This window comes from Ranitomeya variabilis, chromosome 2 (assembly GCF_051348905.1).
Source record: "Ranitomeya variabilis isolate aRanVar5 chromosome 2, aRanVar5.hap1, whole genome shotgun sequence".
Lineage (NCBI taxonomy): Eukaryota > Metazoa > Chordata > Amphibia > Anura > Dendrobatidae > Ranitomeya > Ranitomeya variabilis.
Genome location: NC_135233.1, coordinates 460,210,736 through 460,232,464, shown reverse-complemented (window position 1 = coordinate 460,232,464; position 21,729 = coordinate 460,210,736). Strand labels below are relative to the sequence as shown.

General features: G+C 43.9%; 1 long non-coding RNA gene across 1 annotated transcript in view; it reads left to right on the top strand.

Moving 5' to 3' along the window:
• The window catches only part of LOC143809591 (uncharacterized), a 28,003-nt gene extending 24,898 nt beyond the window's left edge, over positions 1-3,105 (top strand). The window contains exon 3 of the long non-coding RNA XR_013222350.1: positions 3,036-3,105. This is a non-coding gene — a long non-coding RNA (uncharacterized LOC143809591). The remainder of the gene's footprint in view (positions 1-3,035) is intronic.
• Positions 3,106-21,729: the final 18,624 nt, after the last annotated feature.

The following is a 21,729-nucleotide window of genomic DNA, read 5'->3' as shown; positions in this document are numbered from 1 at the left end:
TTTCAGGATAAGCTAAGTGCTGATTTTCAGTTGTTTGGTTTTTGGTCCAGCTTGCTTAGAATGTCTCTATGCTAGCTGGTTGCTCTAGTGGACTGAGGTTCTCCCCATGTGCCATGAGTTGGCACATGGGTTCTTGTAATCTCAGGATGGTTTTTTTGATTAGGGTTTTTTGCTGACCGCTCAGTCCCCTTTTGTATCATTCTGCTTTCTAGTTTTCAGCGGGCCTCTATTTGCTAAAGCTATATACATCATCTCTATGTGTGTGCCTTCCTCTCATTTCACCGTCAATACATGTGGGGGGCAACTATACCTTTTGGGGTTAATTCCTCTGGAGGCAAGTGAGGTCTTTGTTTTCTCTGCAGTACTAGTTAGCTCTTAGGCTGGTGCGTGGCGTCTAGAACCAACGTAGGCACGCTCCCTGGCTATCTCTAGTTGCGTTTGTCAGGCGTAGGGCAGCGGTCAGCCCAGGTTCCATCACCCTAGAGCTCGTCCGATATTTGTTATACTTTGCTTGTCCTGTGCTATCCCTAGCCATTGGGGATTCATGACAGTGCCTGTGTGGACTCACCTATGTAACAACCATGGAAGTGAGGGCCCGTATCAGCAAGCATAAGAGCACGGTGAGAACAGGGCTTACAGAGTTACCAGTCCCTAAACACTTTATTGAGAGTAGACACTCAGTAAATCAATTGAGATTTAGGGTTATTGATAGTGTTCCAGCACTTAGGAGGGGTGGTAACAGGGTACAAATTCTTAAAAGGAAGGAATTACGGTGGATCTATACACTAGGGTCTTTGCAACCTAAAGGTTTGAATATTGATTTTAATCTGCATACCTGTGCCGCTTAATTTTGGGTGGGCATCATGGTGGGTATATGTTTCTTTTAATGCTCCCTTCCGCTATGTGAATATATTCATATTACATTCTCTTTCTCTTCCCTTTGTCTCCCCTCTTCCCTCTTGTTATATTTTAGGACAATATTGCTACAGTCGATTGTCAAAAGGATTGGGGTATATTGGAATCAACGGACAGGTCGTGACAGTCTGGATGTCTTTTTATATCAGCTCCCCTCCTTGTGCTTCTCGACTGTCGCTCGTATATGATGTGATGTGGGCATGCTATCACTTACTTGGCAATCATTGATAATATGGTGGTATATGTTTTAACATTATGTATGTTTTGTTTTTCCTTCTGGATTAGTGGTGCCATTGATCCTTGTGCGTCTTGGTCGCCTAGGTGACGCTCCTGGCTGACTGGACGCAGTGTTGTGGATGGACGGGTGGGCGTGCACGGCCGATGATAGGTCCGCCTCGCGGTCATGTGGTGCGGATACTTCCGGTTGGCGGTGCGCTTATGTGTCCCGTCCACCGCTGCACTGTGGTCCAGGTGGTGAGCCGTACCTCTGGTGATGACGTCGGGCTATGACATCCTGAGCTCTGGGGTATGTTACGGGTCGTGTGATAGGCTGAACGGTATGAAGTTTCCTGGCGCCGTTTGAAGATGGAATCTTATTGGCTCCGCTCTGTTTACAATTCCCACATGGCTTCGTAAGGATTGGTGGAGGTTTCCGTGACGACCCCAATGCTGGAGACTGATTGCTTGAGATACCAACAGTAGATTATGTCATATATTAGATGATAAGGGGATTATGTGGGTGACTCATGGGGGAGGTGTGGGCGGTTGGTGAAGCGCATTTTAAACATGTCAGATGTCTGTTTTTTGTACTGTATTGTATTTTTTATTGGGTGGTGTGCGGCTGAATGGTGATTGGTGCCCTGTGTGGCACACACACTATTTAAAGCTGGTCATGAGCACTCTATGTTATGCTTGACAAAGGCCCTTTTGGGCCGAAACGTTGCTGTTATATGGCAGAATAAACTTCTACTTTTATACTACACACCTGGATGGAGCGCTGTTCCTTTATCGCTTGAATCTTCTATGGTCCTGGATAGTTCCCTGGACTTGGACGGGCGCCCCAGTTAGTGAGTGCTGTCAGCCTTCTGTTTGCTTCTTGAACTCTAGCTCCATGTCCTCTGGTACTTGTAGTTCTGTCTGTACTGGGAGATCAGGAGTTAACTGCTGCTCTCTAACTTCCTCCAAATAAATATGATTCGCCCAAAGGCGGGGAGACTGCAGTGAATGCTGATTGACAGCAGGGGTTGCGTAACACAATGTCACAGGATCACTGGGAGAGGCAGTGTCGACACTGTATAGTATAAGTGCTATTATTTGACAAGTGGGATTGAGAAAAGGTTGTCCGAGTAGTGGAAAACTCCTTTAACCATATTTGAGAAGCTGTATTAGACTTACTTCACATCATGTTTGTGGTGTAGTGCAAATGTACAGTATATGTTGGGAATATCTGGTGATGTGCCTTTAATACCATGTGCGGAAGTTACCACTCAGCCATGGCAGTGACAAAAAGAAAAGAAAGTTTGTGACATCAGAGTGCACTTAATTAACCTTTGCTTTCTGGCAGTGTGGTGTAATGTGGTGCACTCCAAATAGTCCAGCAAAAATTGAGACTAGAGGGGCAGTTGATAACATTTATGTGTTGTAAGTAGTGATGAGTGAATATACTCGTTACTCGAGATTTCTCGAGCACACTCGGGTGTCCTCTGAGTATTTTTTAGTGCTCGGAAATTTAGTTTTTCTTGCCGCAGCTGAATGATTTACAGCTACTAGCCAGCATAAGTACATGTGGGGGTTGCCTGGTTGCTAGGGAATCCCCACATGTAATCACGCTGGCTAACAGATGTAAATCATTCAGCTGTGGCAAGAAAAACTAAATCTCCGAGCACTAAAAAATACTCGGAAGACCCCCGAGCATGCTCGAGAAATCTCGAGTAACGAGTATATTTGCTCATCGCTAGTTGTAAGCATTCACAGGTACATCCAGATTAATGATGCTTGAACGCAGACTCAATTCCTATGCAGCTAGGCGCCACATGTGACTGCAATTTTAATGATTCCTTGCTGTGATTACAGCCCCGTCTTTTATTATATTGACTCCCACATTGTATTTTAACCTACAGCTCTCCCTCCTTAAACATGCCCCCTGAGGGAGCAGGGTGACACGTGCATCGGGGTTCCAGACATCACAAGGTATGCCTTTTCCTTGTAGGTGTGCATAGATTACACAGGTCAACAAAAAAAACATTTTTTTCTGGTGTCCAAAATATTTTAATGAATTTAGGGTATTTTTGGGGTGCTGATTCTGAATATGTCATCAGTTTTGCCAGATTGGCTCAAGTTTTTGAGATTTTTGGTATCTTATTTATAGCACTTGTTGGTAAATGCGACGCATCATCTCATTAATTTCTTTGGATTAGTACTTGAACTGAGCAGTTCTCAATATAGTTTTGTGTTAATTAGTGTTCTAAAAGATTGTTCATAGCTTGATTTTTGCACTAACTTTATGTTGTTGTCTGTTTTCCAGTGAAAAGCATGAACTCATCAAGAAGAAGTTGTCTTAACGATCCAGACTCATTCTGTTACATTTGTGGTGAATACACACTGCTAAAACATAGAAGAAACATAACAGACTTTGTAAAAAAAAGTGTATTTTGCCTATTTTGGGGTTATGCTTGGGGACCAAGACAAGTTTTGGGCACCACACATAGTGTGCAAAGCATGTATCGAATTATTACGAAAATGGAGCAAAGGACAAAGAAAAAGCTTCAAATTTGGTGTTCCAATGGTGTGGAGAGAGCCAAAAAATCATCATGATGACTGTTATTTATGGTAAACACAGGTACAGGCACATCTTCACAATGAGGGACAGGCCTTCTTGCAGATTCCATGTTACTCCCATTTTCGTTTCTTATGCTTATTGAATCCTTGCACTTGCACTGCACAGAAATAACAGTCATCATGATGATTTTTTGGCTCTCTCCACACCATTGGAACACCAAATTTGAAGCTTTTTCTTTGTCCTTTGCTCCATTTTCGTAATAATTCGATACATGCTTTGCACACTATGTGTGGTGCCCAAAACTTGTCTTGGTCCCCAAGCATAACCCCAAAATAGGCAAAATACACTTTTTTTACGAAGTCTGTTATGTTTCTTCTATGTTTTGGCAGTGTGTATTCACCACAAATGTAACAGAATGAGTCTGGATCGTTAAGACAACGTCTTCTTGATGAGTTCATGCTTTTCACTGGAAAACAGACAACAACATAAAGTTAGTGCAAAAATCAAGCTATGAACAAACTTTCAGAACACTAATTAACACAAAACTATATTGAGAACTGCTCAGTTCAAGTACTAATCCAAAGAAATTAATGAGATGATGCGTCGCATTTACCAACAAGTGCTATAAATAAGATACCAAAAATCTCAAAAACTTGAGCCAATCTGGCAAAACTGATGACATATTCAGAATCAGCACCCCAAAAATACCCTAAATTCGATGAAATATCTTTGGCACCAAAAATGCTGTTGACCAGTGTTATTTATTGTTTCTTCTGCCGCATATACAACTTTGCAGTGGAACTAATGATCTAGGAATCTGTATGGACTATCCAGTGTTCTAGTGACACGTATTTCCAATTGTTTCATTCATGTTATCCATACACCCATTCCCTCCTAACTGCTACCATGACCTAAAAAAAAACCCTTTGGCTATGTAACTATACTTTGCTTTACCTAGACACCGATTTGTACACCGAGGGATCTTATACTTTTGTTTTAGGCTGGTTTGCTTCTATACATGGACATATACTGAGTCTGACTATTTGATTACTGCTTGTTTTATTATATATAGAAGGTATAATGGTATCTACTGTGACTCTAGAACATATTACACGTGGGGACAATGTATTAGCTGTACTCTGAAGTTGTTTTGTATATATTTAGAAATGCAGTAGTAGAAGCAACCTAATTGCTATATATTAGTCAAAGAAATTGCTACCTGCACATTATATAGAAGGACACCTTTAACTTACAGTTTTTTCTACTAAAATGTTGTTCTATTTAATTATTAAAAGGCCTCTATCTACTGTAGTCCTTGAGGCAACTATGGAAAATATGGAACCTTGTCAGTGGTTTTCTTTAGTTAATACAATTGTACTAAGTTTCAGTCTGTGACCTTCATTTCATTAATTTTAAGCCCCCCTGATATTCCATTAGTAACCTAAACCTATTTTCATATTTTTCTCTTGCGGGAGCATCCCTCCCAATAATATAGATTGTAAGTGAGGTCTGCGTGAATCCAGGGTAGTTTTTTCAATAACTCATATATTAGCACTTAATTCTTCTGGATGTGCTTTCCTCCTTTTCTACAGTCTGTTTTCTCTGCCCTCCATGTGACTGTAGATACTTTGCCATATCGCAATGTGCAAATCTGTGTACAAACCACCTTACCTTCTGCTATCTCTAACCCCGTGAGAAGTGGGAGGAAGCAGAGAGCTGTTAGAAACCGAAGCAGGAGCTCTGACGGATTTCTAACATTTATGAAAATCCCTCAGCTAGATAAAGCACTACCAAGCTGCAGAATGGTAGACAACTTTTAATGAAGATTATTTAGAAAGTTGCTTCACTTTGCATTTAGGAAACAAATGAACAATAAAATACAGATGTGTGTGTGTAGCCTTTTATTCCTATCGGTTATCAACAGCTTGTAAGGGAAATTTGCAACACATTTATTTGCTCTTCTGTAATCTCAGGACAATTTTGCTAATGATGATATCTCAGAGAAATAAGTATTGTACTTTCTATGAGAATTTTATGGTTTGATGCTTATCAGCATATTACCGCATGCGTGTGGGATAGACTAGAAAAGCATTTTTGAAATGTTACCGAATAGGTTGAAATGGCATGCACACACAATGTATACGGCTGCTATGAAAGCTGAAGCCTCAGCAGTTCCGAAAAAAATAAAATAAACACGCTCTACCGGGGACGGTCTTGTTATATGATCACAGCCGGCTTATAATCAGGCAGCAGTCAGGAAGTAATTAAACAAGAATGTTTAATGGAAATCTATCATAAAAAAAAAAGAAAGAAATTAGAAACTCGTTATTCCTGATCACGGTAATTAGATGTTTTTGAAGTCATGAAGTATTGAATATAACATACCAGACAGTAACATACAATTAGATGTAAAATGTGAAGAAAGTGGAATATGACAATTTCATAGAGGTGCTGAAAATATGACTGATAAATGATAACAAGAATAAGCACAAAGAATTAGGGACTAGGCATTGAAATCTGAACGTCCCTCCTGCAGACTTCAGCAGCCGACAGTCTGATGTGTATGGGGTCTTCCTGACTGTCCCCTGACAGATGATATTGGGGGAGATAAGGATCAGGCAAGTTGAACTCAAATGCCAAATCATTGGATTTCCAGGATGATAAGTCAGTGACAGAGGAGTCTGGCAGCGGCTTACTTTGCTCTCCTCATGAAGAGCAAATTGACGCTTGGCCAAGCTCAGCATTCAAATATATGGGAAAATTAGGAGAACCCATTCTGTCAAGAGCTTAATCAGAAGTATGGTCACCCAAGGGCATCTGTTCACACGTTGCAGTTTTTTTGCGTTTTTTTTTCTGCACAGGTTTGTCACAAACTTGATGAATTTCCTAGTACCCAAGCTAAGTCAATGAGATTTCTGAAGTCTCATGCACACATTCCTTTTTTTTTTCTTGCAGATTGTCAATTCTTTCAGCATTTTTGCTGCAGATTTTACCCATACTAACGAGTGAGGAAAAATTTGTACCAAAAACGCAAAAAAAATTAGCCTATTTTAAGCAGAGTTTTTTTTCCTACTCATCTTTAGGTCATAAGTGATGTCCAAAGCTTCAAGTCATTGGCATAACTTGAAGCTTGTGGGCCCAAATGCAAAATTTCCAATAGGCCCCCAACTATCACAGGTCTTTAACAGTATTGATCTTTGGGCACCCATAGGTTCCACTGCAAACTCTATCGTTTCACCCCTGCTGCAAGCATACCTCACTGGTTTCCTTGCTCGAACACTACATGTCCTCCTGAGTTATGAATCCACCTAATCGTAGCTTTGTCAATGCCATACTTGGTTATTTTTTAATAAGGATGGAATGACATAGTTTATCAAATGCTTTGCTGAAGTTGAGATATACTATATCTACCGCATTTCCCTGATCCACCCAGTCAGTGATTCCATAATAGAAGGAAATTAGATTAATCTGGCATGACTTGTTTGCTACAAACCCATACTGGCTCTGGTTAAGTTTACTATTCTTATCCAAGTATTTACATACATGTTGTATATAATTTGTTCAAAGCTCTTTCCTGGTATAGAAGTAAGGCTCACTGGCCTGTAATTTCAAGGATCCATCTTCTTTCCTTTTTTGAAGATAGGGACAACATTTTCCCTTCTCCAATCTTTTGAAACTTCTCCTGTTCTCCAGGATTTTTCAAAGATTATGGCTAGTGGTTCTGCAATTTCCTCTGCTAACCCTTTCAGTACCGGAGGATGTAATTCATCTGGACCAGGAGATTTAAATTCATGAATATTCCTTTATACCAATAACATGATATGCAAATAGTGCTGCTGTTATTTTCTACAACAAAGTCAACACATGATCCCCTAAAGAATAGGAGTCCGGGTAGTTACTCTAGCTCTTCATTCTCAATAATCACTGAGACTGAGACACAAAAGATAGAAACAGTGCTTCTGTGTTACTCACCTGTCCTGACTCCAGCGACCGATTTTGTGTCTTCCTCCTGCCTCAGCTGGCTAACATTCCCCTTCTGTGAGTAATGTTATCATGGCAACCTGCCAGGCTCCTGTGAAGCAACGTTCTCAGGTCTTATAAGTCAACTCATATGCCAGGACTCTGTGACAAACCCAGCTCTGCTACGCCACTGACTAATTCTGCCAGGACTCCGCAACAAGTCCAGTAAGCAAATCTAATGCACCATTGATAAAATTTGTGCTTACTCGCTTCGGCCTCCCACAAGGTAAAAAAAAAAGTACAGTTCCAAAGAGTCCGAGCAACCAAACAGTTATTCTTATGTGGAAAACTTAACTTTTATTCAATCTTTTTAAATAGCATAGCAACAGTAAAAGACAAGGCAACGTTTTGGCCATATTTGCCCTTTTCAAGCCAGAATTACTATAACAAAATTAAGCTGGACTCTGTGACAAATCCTACCGTGTTACATCACTGGGCAAATTGGATACACCACTGCCAATTCTACCTGGATTCTGTCACAAACCCAGCTCTTCCATATTGTTGGGTAACCCTGCCTAAGCGCTGTAGGTAGCAGCGCTGCCTTGGGACTTATGACAAAATCAGCTCTGCTACTTCACTGGGCTAGATTTGCCTTAAAACCTCTGGCATCACTCATCTTTGCTTGCTTTTCACAACATTATTAGTGGTTATGCCAGTTGCCATGACTTTTACTCTGCTTCATCTCTTATGGATCCACACCTGCTTCTTCAGTTGCCTTCCTGGTCGTGACAGATCTGCCTCCACTGTTCCAGTTGGATAATCCTGCTGCACCGGCCACATGAGTCCGTGCTGCATTAGAACTGTGAGCCAAAACATTTTGTGCATTCAATTAATTTCAATCTGAGGTCTGTTCGCTAAGGAAACAAGGATACAGAGTCTGTCTAGATCATTTAAAAGGAAAATGTACGTCGCAGACTTGCAATTTCCCATGTTTGTAATTTGCAAATGATAACAGGCTCGATTTCTTTAATTTTATTTTATAGACAGGCTATTCAGTGGATAGAGACAGTTAGTTAATTGGCGCCCAATACATTTGTTATTAGCATCCACTAAGCAGAAAACCGTTGCCTATCCAAAGATTAATTGTAAGAATTAAGTAAAATAAGTTCTAACTTTCATTAAAGTCAGGCAATCTAGTATTAAATAGGACGCTGAGTCAATGATGTCAGTGACACCCTTACTAAACCCACAGAAAAGCAATTACATATTTATCACAAGCAATGATGACAATGTTTAGTAGTAACCGACTTGGAGCCAGTGTTGCTAACTGGAATAAATAGCGTGAAATAGAAAACGGCACGGAAAAGTCACAACCCATGATCTAAAGAGTAAATGTAGCCAGCGGGGTCTGCACTATTCCCTATCGGCACAGACTAGGGGTCTACATCTGACTGCATATTTTACCTTGCACACTGTTATTAGAAGTTGTCACATATTTTTCTCCATCTGTTTTCCTATGATGAACCTCTAATATAGTGATATATTTGCAGGATCGGCATCTCATAACATATTATGTCACTGTGGCTCAAGCTTTTTTTTTCTATCTCACATGTGTTCCTTTATGTTCTGCCCCATCGTGACAACAAATGTTATTTCTCCTCTAAAGTGCTGCTTTCCAGATTATTAGTAACTGATTCAGATGTTATATTATCTCACTATCCAAACATACAGACTGTCCTGCCATCCTTACATGACTTAAGAGACAAAATAATGCTTCGCCATAATATAATATAAGAGCAAATTACATATCTATCGTGTAAATTGCCTGTACATCAAGGATATGATGTGACTGTTCACCTATGTAATCGCGTTCCTTGTTGCCTCTATTGTTATGATCTTTATGTAATTTATTGTATAAACGTTAACAGTGTCTTACACATTCTCGCCTCCAGATGTTTCTTTTGTAGCAGGAATTAGAAGGTTATAAAAAGAGGCTGCTAGCAGGAGGCAGTGCGTGGCCAAAGCCGGCTGGTAGAGAGTAGCCCCCTACAACTTAGGAGGGAAAAAAGAACAAGACTGGGGGTAAGAGGCAGCTCTCAAGGAAAACAGCGAACAAACAGGGAGCCTCAGAGGTGTGCTGTAGAATTCTGGACTTGTGATGGAAGTGGGAAGGATGTCATGGGTATGTCACTGTGGGATCAGGTTGGCTGGCGTTGTAATGATGCTGCCTTGAAGTTGTTGGCTGTGTTCGTGTCATGTATATATATTGTATTGTTCTCTTAAGTATTGTGCTCCTTGTGTATACCCATAGGCCACATTGCTTAGCAGAGCCACCAAGCGCTTTCTGCAGTAGTAGGTCCCAGAATCGCTTAAGGCTTCGGAATGTTAGGCTCACTAGGTGAGGTGGATCTTAAAGTCCAAGGTCTGGGTGGGCACACGAGCCACAGGTGTCGGTTCAGCAGGCAGTTGAGACATGAGGGAAACAAGTAGTAGAGGTCCTGGAGACCGCAGACAGGTAGCAGAGGTCTTGGAGACCACAGACAGGTAGCAGAGATCCTGGAGACCACAGACAGGTAGCAGAGGCATACCTCCCAACCATCCCGGATCCAGCGGGAGTGTCCCGATTTTGACAGTCAGCCCCGCGATCCCGGGTGGGACATTAGTTGTCCCGCACTGGTTGGGAGGTGTGTATATCACCCGGTCAGCTCCCTGAGCCCCTGCACCCGCAGAGCAGCATATTGGCTGCTCTGTGCACACAGGACCTGTGATGAAGTCACAGGATGGGAGGAGTCAGGGGCGCTGGAGGAAGGTAAGCGTATGTGTGAGGTCAGGAGGTGTTTACAGTGTGGATGTAGCATAGCCGTGTGTGTACGAGGTGTATGGATCGGAGCAGCGTGTGAAAGGTGTATGGAGCAGAGTCGTGTGTGTAAGACGTGTACGGAGCAGAGCCACGTGTGTACGAGGTGTACAGAGCAGAGCCACGTGTGTATGAGGGGTGCGGAGCAGAGCCATGTGTGTACAAGGTATACGGAGTGGAGCAGCGTGTGCAATGTGTATGGAGCGGAGCAGTGTGTTTACAAGGTGTATGGAGCGGAGCTGTGTGTGTACGAGATGTATGGAGAGGAGCCGTGTGTGTATGAGGTGTACGGAGCGGAGCCGTGTGTGTATAAGATGTATGGAGCGGAGCCGTGTGTGTACGAGGTGTGCGGAGCAGAGCCATGTGTGTACAAGGTATACGGAGTGGAGCAGCGTGTGCAATGTGTATGGAGCAGAGCAGTGTGTGTACGAGGTGTATGGAGCAGAGCCATGTGTATGAGGTGTATGGAGCGGAGCCGTGTGTGTACGAAGTGTACGGAGTGGAGCCGTGTGTGTACGAGGTGTATTGGGAGGAGCCGTGTGTGTATGAGGTGTACGGAGCGGAGCCGTGTGTGTGCAAGGTATACGGAGCGGAGCAGCATTTGCAATGTGTATGGAGCGGAGCTGTGTGTGTACGAGGTGTACGGAGTGGAGCCATGTGTGTATGAGGTGTATGGAGCGGAGCAGTGTGTGTACGAAGTGTACGAGGTGTACAGAGCAGAGCCACATGTGTACGAGGTGTGCGGAGCAGAGCCATGTGTGTACAAGGTATACGGAGTGGAGCAGCATGTGCAATGTGTATGGAGCGGAGCAGTGTGTGTACGAGGTGTATGGAGCAGAGCCGTGTGTGTATGAGGTGTATGGAGCGGAGCCGTGTGTACGAAGTGTACGGAGTGGAGCCGTGTGTGTACGAGGTGTATGGGGAGGAGCCGTGTGTGTATGAGGTGTACGGAGCGGAGCCGTGTGTGTGTAAGGTATACGGAGCAAAGCAGCATCTGCAATGTGTATGGAGCGGAGCTGTGTGTGTACGAGGTGTACGGAGTGGAGCCGTGTGTGTATGAGGTGTATGGAGCAGAGCCGTGTGTACGAGGTGTACGGAGTGGTGCTGTGTGTGTACGAGATGTATGGAGAGGAGCCGTATGTGTATGAGGTGTACGGAGCGGAGCCGTGTGTGTGCAAGGTATACTGAGCGGAGCAATGTGTATGGAGCGGAGCCGTGAGTGTACGAGGTGTACGAGATGTATGGAGCGGAGCCATGTGTGTATGAGGTGTATGGAGCGAAGCCATGTGTGCAAGGTATACGGAGCGGAGCAGCGTGTGCAATGTGTACGGAGCGGAGCCGTGTGTGTACGAGGTGTACGGAGTGGAGCCGTGTGTGTGAGGTGTATGGAGTGGAGCCATGTGTGTGAGGTGTACGGAGTGGAGCCGTGTGTGTATGAGCTGTACGGAGTGGAGCCGTGTGTGTATGAGGTGTGTGGAGCGGAGCTATGTGTGTACGAGGTGTACTGAGCGGAGCCGCATGTGCAAGGTTGTCATGATCTCTGCAGGCAGAGATCATAGCAAGCCTATAGAGGGACAAGCTCTCGGAAGATGGAACTATACTGACCATGAACTAAGCCTGCCGCGCAACTAGAAATAGCCAGGTAGCATTTCCTATTAATCGCTAGATGCCCAGCTCTGGCTTAAGACCTAAATAGCTAGCAGAGGGAAATATAAGACCTGGCTCACCTCTAGAGAAATATTCCAAAGAAGACAGTAGCCCCCCACATATAATGACGGTGAGTTCAGATGAAACAACAAACGCAGCAGGAAAATAGTCTTAGCAAATTTGAGGTCCGCTTACTAGATAGCAGAAGACAGATAGTATACTTTCATGGTCAGCAGAAAAATACTAACAAAACACCATCCAGAGATTACCTTAAACTCTGGCATTAACTCATAACGCCAGAGTAGCAATCCCTGATCGACGAGAGCTTTCCAGACACAGTAACAAAACTTCAGCTGCGAACTGGAACAAATAGGCAAAACAAAACATGGACAAAAGTCCAACTTATCAGTAGTTGTCTAGAAGCAGGAACAAGCACTGAGAGGCATCAGATAACATTGTTGACCGGCAAGAAACCACCAGAGAAATGAGCTTAAATAGCGACACCCACTACTGATGGAATCAGGTGAAACAGGAAAGAGGATGACAAGTCCAATTCCACAAGCGGCCACCGGGGGAGCCCAGAATCCAAATTCACAACAGTACCCCCCCCTCAAGGAGGGGGCACCGAACCCTCACCAGATCCACCAGGGCGACCAGGATGAGCCCTATGGAAGGCACGAACAAGATCAGAAGCATGAACATCAGATGCATTGACCCAAGAATTATCCTCCTGGCCGTAACCCTTCCAGTTGACCAGATACTGGAGTTTCCGTCTGGAAACACGAGAGTCCAAAATTTTCTCCACAACGTACTCCAACTCACCCTCAACCAACACCGGAGCAGGAGGCTCAACAGAAGGTACAACAGGTACCTCATACCTGCGCAATAACGACCGATGAAAAACGTTATGAATGGAAAAGGACGCAGGGAGGTCCAAACGGAAAGAAACAGGATTAAGAATCTCCAATATTCTATAAGGGCCGATGAACCGAGGTTTAAACTTAGGAGAAGAGACCCTCATAGGGACAAAACGAGAAGACAGCCACACTAAATCTCCAACACAAAGCCGAGAACCAACACGACGATGACGGTTGGCAAAACGCTGAGTCTTCTCCTGTGACAACTTCAAATTGTCCATAACCTGCCCCCAGATGTGATGCAATCTCTCCACCACCGCATCCACTCCAGGACAATCCGAGGATTCCACCTGACCGGAGGAAAATCGAGGGTGAAACCCCGAATTACAGAAAAACGGGGACACCAAGGTGGAAGAACTGGCCCGATTATTGAGGGCGAACTCTGCCAATGGCAAAAAAGCAACCCAATCATCCTGGTCAGCAGAGACAAAACACCTCAGATATGTCTCAAGGGTCTGATTAGTCCGCTCGGTCTGGCCATTAGTCTGAGGGTGAAAAGCAGATGAAAAAGACAAATCTATGCCCATCCTAGCACAGAATGCCCGCCAAAATCTAGACACAAATTGGGTACCTCTGTCAGAAACAATATTCTCAGGAATACCGTGCAATCGGACAACATTCTGAAAAAACAGAGGAACCAACTCAGAAGAAGAAGGCAACTTGGGCAGAGGAACCAAATGGACCATTTTAGAGAAACGGTCACAGACCACCCAGATGACAGACATCTTCTGGGAAACAGGCAGATCTGAAATAAAATCCATCGAGATGTGTGTCCAAGGCCTCTTAGGAACAGGCAAGGGCAACAGCAGTCCGCTAGCCCGAGAACTACAAGACTTGGCCCGAGCACAAACGTCACATGACTGCACAAAGACTCGCACATCTCGTGACAGAGAAGGCCACCAGAAGGATCTTGCCACCAAATCCCTGGTACCAAAAATTCCGGGATGACCTGCCAATGCAGAAGAATGTACCTCAGAGATGACTCTGCTGGTCCAATCATCCGGAACAAACAGTCTATCAGGCGGACAACGATCCGGTCTATCCGCCTGAAACTCTTGCAAGGACCGCCGCAGATCAGGAGAAACGGCCGACAAAATTACTCCCTCCCTAAGGATACCTGTGGGTTCAGAATTACCAGGAGAGTCCGGGTCAAAACTCCTAGAAAGGGCATCTGCCTTAACATTCTTAGAACCCGGTAGGTATGACACCACAAAATTAAAGCGAGAAAAAAATAAAGACCAGCGCGCCTGTCTAGGATTCAGGCGTCTGGCAGTCTCAAGATAAATCAAATTTTTGTGGTCAGTCAATACCACCACCTGATGCCTAGCCCCCTCGAGCCAATGGCGCCACTCCTCAAACGCCCACTTCATGGCCAAAAGCTCCCGATTCCCAACATCATAATTCCGCTCTGCGGGCGAAAATTTGCGAGAAAAGAAGGCACAAGGCCTAATGACGGAGCAGTCGGAACCTTTCTGCGACAACACTGCCCCAGCACCGATCTCCGAAGCGTCAACCTCAACCTGAAAAGGCAGATTCACATCAGGCTGACGCAACACAGGGGCAGAGGCAAAACGGCGCTTAAGCTCCTGAAAGGCCTCTACAGCATGAGGGGACCAATTAGCAACATCAGCGCCTTGTCTGGTCAAATCAGTCAGTGGTTTAACGACATCCGAAAAACCAACAATAAATCGGCGGTAAAAGTTGGCAAAGCCCAAAAATCTCTGAAGACCCTTAAGAGAGGAGGGCTGAGTCCAGTCACAAATAGCTTGCACCTTGACGGGATCCATCTCAATGGAAGAGGGAGAAAAAATATACCCCAAAAAGGAAATTTTCTGGACCCCAAAAACGCACTTAGACCCCTTCACACATAAAGAATTAGACCGCAGAACCTGAAAAACTCTCCTGACCTGCTGGACATGAGAGTCCCAGTCATCAGAAAAAATCAGAATATCATCCAGATATATTATCATAAATTTATCCAGAAAATCGCGGAAAATATCATGCATAAAAGACTGGAAAACTGAAGGGGCATTAGAAAGACCAAAAGGCATGACCAAATACTCAAAGTGGCCCTCGGGCGTATTAAATGCGGTCTTCCACTCATCCCCCTGCCTGATCCGCACCAAATTATACGCCCCACGAAGATCAATTTTAGAGAACCACTTAGCACCCTCTATACGAGCAAACAAATCAGTAAGCAATGGCAATGGGTATTGATACTTAACAGTGATCTTATTCAGAAGCCGATAATCAATACATGGTCTCAAAGAGCCGTCTTTTTTTGAGACAAAGAAAAACCCAGCTCCCAAGGGAGAAGAAGATGGACGAATATGTCCCCTTTCCAAAGACTCCTTTATATATTCCCGCATAGCAGCATGTTCCGGCACAGACAAATTAAACAAACGACCCTTTGGATATTTACAACCCGGTATCAAATCTATGGCACAATCGCACTCACGGTGCGGAGGTAACGACCCAAGCTTGGGTTCGTCAAAGACGTCTTGATAATCAGAGAGGAACTCAGGGACTTCAGAGGGAATGGACGACGAAATAGAAACCAAAGGTACGTCCCCATGAATACCCTTACATCCCCAGCTCAACACAGAAATAGCTCTCCAGTCCAAGACTGGGTTGTGAGACTGCAACCATGGCAATCCCAGTACCAAATCGTCATGTAAATTATACAGCACCAGGAAACGAATAATCTCCTGGTGATCCGGATTGATACGCATGGTTACTTGTGTCCAGTATTGTGGTTTATTATTAGCCAATGGGGTGGAGTCAATCCCCTTCAGAGGAATAAGAGTCTCCAAAGGCTCTAAATCAAAACCACAACGATTGGCAAAGGACCAATCCATAAGACTCAGAGCGGCGCCAGAGTCAACATAGGCGTCCGTGGCAATGGATGACAAAGAGCAAATCAGGGTTACAGACAAAATAAACTTAGACTGAATGGTGCCAATGGAAACAGACTTATCAAGCTTCTTTGTACGCCTAGAGCATGCCGATATAACATGAGTAGAATCCCCACAATAGAAACACAATCCATTCTTCCGTCTAAAATTCTGTCGCTCGCTCCTGGACAGAATTCTATCACACTGCATACTTTCTGGCGTCTTTTCCATAGACACCGCCAGATGGTGCATCGGTTTGCGCTCCCGCAGACGCCTATCAATCTGAATAGCCATTGTCATGGACTCATTCAGACCTGCAGGCAAAGGGAACCCCACCATAACATCCTTAACGGCATCAGAGAGACCTTCTCTGAAAGTTGCCGCCAAGGCGCACTCATTCCACTGAGTAAGCACAGACCATTTACGGAATTTTTGGCAGAAAACTTCAGCTTCGTCTTGCCCCTGAGATAGTGCCATCAAAGTTTTTTCTGCCTGAAGTTCCAAATGAGGTTCCTCATAAAGCAAGCCCAAGGCCAGAAAAAACGCATCCACATCGCGTAACGCAGGATCCCCTGCTGGCAATGAGAAGGCCCAATCTTGAGGGTCACCCCTGAGCAAGGAAATCACAATCCTAACCTGCTGAGCAGGGTCTCCAGCTGAACGAGACTTCAGGGACAAATAAAGCTTACAATTATTTCGGAAATTCTGGAAGCTAGCTCTATTCCCTGTGAAGAACTCCGGCAAAGGAATTCTCGGCTCAGATACCGGAGCATGTACTACAAAATCTTGTAAATTTTGTACTTTCGTGATGAGATTATTCAAACCCGCAGTTACACTCTGGAGATCCATTATTGTCAGGTGCACACAGAGCATACAGAGATTAGGAGGAGAGAGAGAAAAAAGACTGCAGCAAGGCAGACTGGAGGAAAAAAAAAAAAAAAAAAAAAAAAAAAATTCCAGCAGACTTCTTATAACTCTCCTTTCTCAACCTGGGTCTTTAACACTTTATTGGCCGGTCAAACTGTCATGATCTCTGCAGGCAGAGATCATAGCAAGCCTATAGAGGGACAAGCTCTCGGAAGATGGAACTATACTGACCATGAACTAAGCCTGCCGCGCAACTAGAAATAGCCAGGTAGCATTTCCTATTAATCGCTAGATGCCCAGCTCTGGCTTAAGACCTAAATAGCTAGCAGAGGGAAATATAAGACCTGGCTCACCTCTAGAGAAATATTCCAAAGAAGACAGTAGCCCCCCACATATAATGACGGTGAGTTCAGATGAAACAACAAACGCAGCAGGAAAATAGTCTTAGCAAATTTGAGGTCCGCTTACTAGATAGCAGAAGACAGATAGTATACTTTCATGGTCAGCAGAAAAATACTAACAAAACACCATCCAGAGATTACCTTAAACTCTGGCATTAACTCATAACGCCAGAGTAGCAATCCCTGATCGACGAGAGCTTTCCAGACACAGTAACAAAACTTCAGCTGCGAACTGGAACAAATAGGCAAAACAAAACATGGACAAAAGTCCAACTTATCAGTAGTTGTCTAGAAGCAGGAACAAGCACTGAGAGGCATCAGATAACATTGTTGACCGGCAAGAAACCACCAGAGAAATGAGCTTAAATAGCGACACCCACTACTGATGGAATCAGGTGAAACAGGAAAGAGGATGACAAGTCCAATTCCACAAGCGGCCACCGGGGGAGCCCAGAATCCAAATTCACAACACAAGGTGTATGGAGCGCAGTCATGTGTGTACGAGGTGTATGGAGTGGAGCCATGTGTGTATGAGGTGTACGGAGTGGAGCCGTGTGTGTACGAGATGTATGGAGAGGAGCCGTGTATGTAATGAGGTGTATGGAGCGGAGCCATGTGTGTACGAAGTGGAGCCGTGTGTGTATGAGGTGTATGGGGAGGAGCCGTGTGTGTATGAGGTGTACGGAGCAGAGCCGTGTGTGTACGAAGTGTATGGAGTGGAGCCGTGTGTGTAGGAGGTGTATGGGGAGGAGCCGTGTGTGTACGAGGTGTATGGAGCGGAGTCGCATGTGTATGAGGTGTACGGAGCGGACGCTGGCTGTGTCGGATCGGAGCAGATATTGCTCCTCGCTCTGACACTGACTGGCACAGGAGACACAGGAGGTCTTTATCAGTGGCGTATCACAGCTGCAGCAACGTGAGCAGTCAGCGGCGCAGCTGGATGACACCATTCAGCGCCATGGGAGTGGAAGCTGCCGGCTGCTGCGAGGGAGCGCGGTGAAAGGTGTGTTTGTGTAGTGATAGAGAAGGCAATGATGGGGGTGGGGTAACCATGTGTGGCCATTATACTGCACCCAGCATTGTGTGGGGCCATTATACTGTATGGAGCATCGTGAGAGGCCATTATACTGGACCCAGCATTATGTGTGGCCATTATACTGTACCCAGCATCGTGTGGGGCCATTATACTGTACAAAGCATCATGTGGGGCCATTATACAGTATGGAGCATAATGTGGCCATTATACAGTATGGAGCATTATGTGTGACAATTATACAGTATGGGGCACTGTGTGGCCATTATACAGTATGGAGCATCATGTAGAGCCATTATACAGTAAGGAGCATCATGTGTGGCCATTATACAGTATGGAGCATCATGTGTGGCCATTATACAGTACGCAGCATCATGTGTGGCCATTATACAGTATGAAGCATCATGTGGGGCTATTATACAGTATGAAGCATAATGTGGCCAATGGCCATTATACAGTATGGAGCATCATGTGTGGCCATTATACAGTATGGAGCATCATGTGGCCATTATACAGTATGGAGCATCATGTGGCCATTATACAGTATGGGGCATCATGTGTGGCCTTATACCGTATGGAGCATCATGTGTGGCCATTATACAGCATGGAGTATCATGTGTGGCCATTATACAGTATGGAGCATTGTGTGGCCATTATACAGTATGGAGCACTGTTTGGCCAATATACAGTATGGAGCATCATGTGAAGCCATTATACAGTATGGAGCATCATGTGTGGCCATTATACAGTATGGAGCACTGTGTGGCCAATATACAGTGTGGAGCATCATGTGGAGCCATTATACAGTATGGAGCATCATGTGTGGCCATTATACAGTATGGGGCATCATGTGGAGCCATTATACAGTATGGAGCATCATGTGTGGCCATTATACAGTATGGAGCATAATGTGGCCATTATACAGTATGGGGCATCATGTGTAGCCATTATACAGTATGGAGCATCATGTGGCCATTATACAGTATGGAGCATCATGTGTGGCCATTATACAGTATGGAGCATCCTGTGTGGCCATTATACAGTATGGAGCACTGTGTGGCCATTATACAGTATTGAGCATCATGTGGAGCCATTATACAGTATGGAGCATCATGTGTGGCCATTATACAGTATGCAGCATCATGTGAGCCCATTATACTGTATGGAGCATCACATGGGGCCAGTACACTGTACGCAGCATCATTTGGGGCCATTATACAGTATGGAGCGTCATGTGTGGCCATTATACAGTATGGAGCGTCATGTGTGGCCATTATACAGTATGGAGCGTCATGTGTGGCCATATTTTTTTTGTTTATAATTATTGTTTACGAAACATTGTGATCAGAAGTGCTAAATGGGTGTGGTTGGGGCGTGACTAGTTGTGAAATGGGTGTGGTCAGAGGTGTGGCATAAAATTTGCCACGGCGCGCAGCGCGCGCCGCTGACTTTGCCCCTCTTTCCCTTCCTCGAAAGTTGGGAGGTATGGCAGAGGTCCTGGAGACCGCAGACAGGTAGCAGAGGTCCTGGAGACAACAGACAAGTAGCAGAGGTCCTGCAGACCGCAGACAGGTAGCAGAGATCCTGGAGACCATAGACAGGTAGCAGAGATCCTGGAGACCACAGACAGGTAGCAGAAGTCCTGGAGACCACAGACTACATTTCTAATTGGAGGTATTTGCTAATATTATTATTACATCTACTACATATTAGGATAGGATCCTGGAGACGGGAATACCCCTTTAGTATCAGAAAAATTGACCATAGAATGTCTAATAATATTGTAATTTGTATTATAAACAAAAGACATAAACATCGTAATGTTTAGTATTCCTGATGGAACCCAGATATATTATAGAAAATAAAAAGAGACAAATAATAAAACGTGAAAAAAACAATAGATTCATCATATGTGGAATATTAGTCTTATTATTATTATTATTATTATTATTATTATTAATAATAATAATAATAAGGTTTTATTATTAAGGCTATGTTCTCACAGTTTTTTTCCTGTGGATTTTGATGCCCACTTGCTCCAAAATCCACATTAAAAACCATTCCAAATACACTTCTTATTGATTTAAGTTTGAAATCCAAAGTGATGTGTTTTTTTTCTGTTGAGGTCTTGAAAACCTCTTCACCAAAAAAAAAGTTTTATTTAGATTCCTTGTGAAATTTATAATTAACTTGACACTGTTAAGTTAAAAGGTTGTAAAAAAAATGCACGAAAAGAAGTTTCAAAAGCCATGTCCAAACAGATTTAAAAAACGGCATCAGATCTGAAAACCTGGTTAAAAACTATCTGTTCTTATCCTAATGTAGACATTGATCTACTACATGTTTGAGAGGTCACTATGGGTCATAGCACCTTCTAGTGACCTTGGGGATCACTATACTCCCCAAACACTGTCTGGCAATTCCATAAATGTTTGCAAAATGCTTTTTTTGGTCAAAGCAACTGTTTTACTACATCAGCTGAGAAAGAGAAACATAGAAAAACAGTGCACTGAGGATGTGTCAATGCCTCATTTTGACCATGGAGAAGAAATTATTTTAGTGCGTGGAATTCTCATTTCATAAGTCAGCGCTGGCTTTGGTTTTCCTTCAGTAACCGCTGCGTACACTGACACCGTGTGGTCGATGAGAATTAGTTCATATAGGAAACCACGTAGTCTCAGCATTCATATATTAATGGATAAACCTATTTTACCCAATGTTTTAAGTTGAGGAACATTTCACTGGCGATGAAGAAATGGCTTGTACATAGTATGGGTCTTTTCTGCAGTAATGTACGGATGCGAAACCTGGACGGTAAAGAAACAAGACGGAAGAATCGACGCCTTCGAAATGTAGTGCTGGAGAAGGATGTTATCAATACCATGGATGGCAAGAAGAACAAACAAATCAATTTTGGAACAAATCCAGCCAGACACGTCACCGGAAGCAAGGATCGCCAAGTTTCTACTTACCACCTTTGGACACATCATACAAGGGTTTGCTTTTTTTTGTGGGAAGAGTTGCGTTTTTGGATTTCAGAATTTAATGTACCAGATAATGCACTCAAAAATGAAGGAAAAATTCCAAGGGCAGAGAAATTATTTTGAGGGGGTGGGGATGGTTATTTTGACAGACTGTTGTGATACTAAATATGTTTAATATTTTTTTATTTATTTTTTTATTTCTATATTTGTGATTGGGGAAAGGGTGATGATGGTTCATCATTTGAGTTTGTTTGTTTGTACTTTTTTGTAATCTCCCTAGGGCTTTGAACCTGCGATCTCCTATGATGTTCTGACTGGGCTTCATAGATGGTAACCATATGGGCCTTCAGCAGGTTCATGGCCGCCATAGCACACCATCATCATCTGCCAAAACAGTGCGTCGGCCTTATCATGCCACTTAAATTCCCCTGTCAGCTATTAAAGGGGATAAGCAGCAATTGAAGCTAGCTCTGGT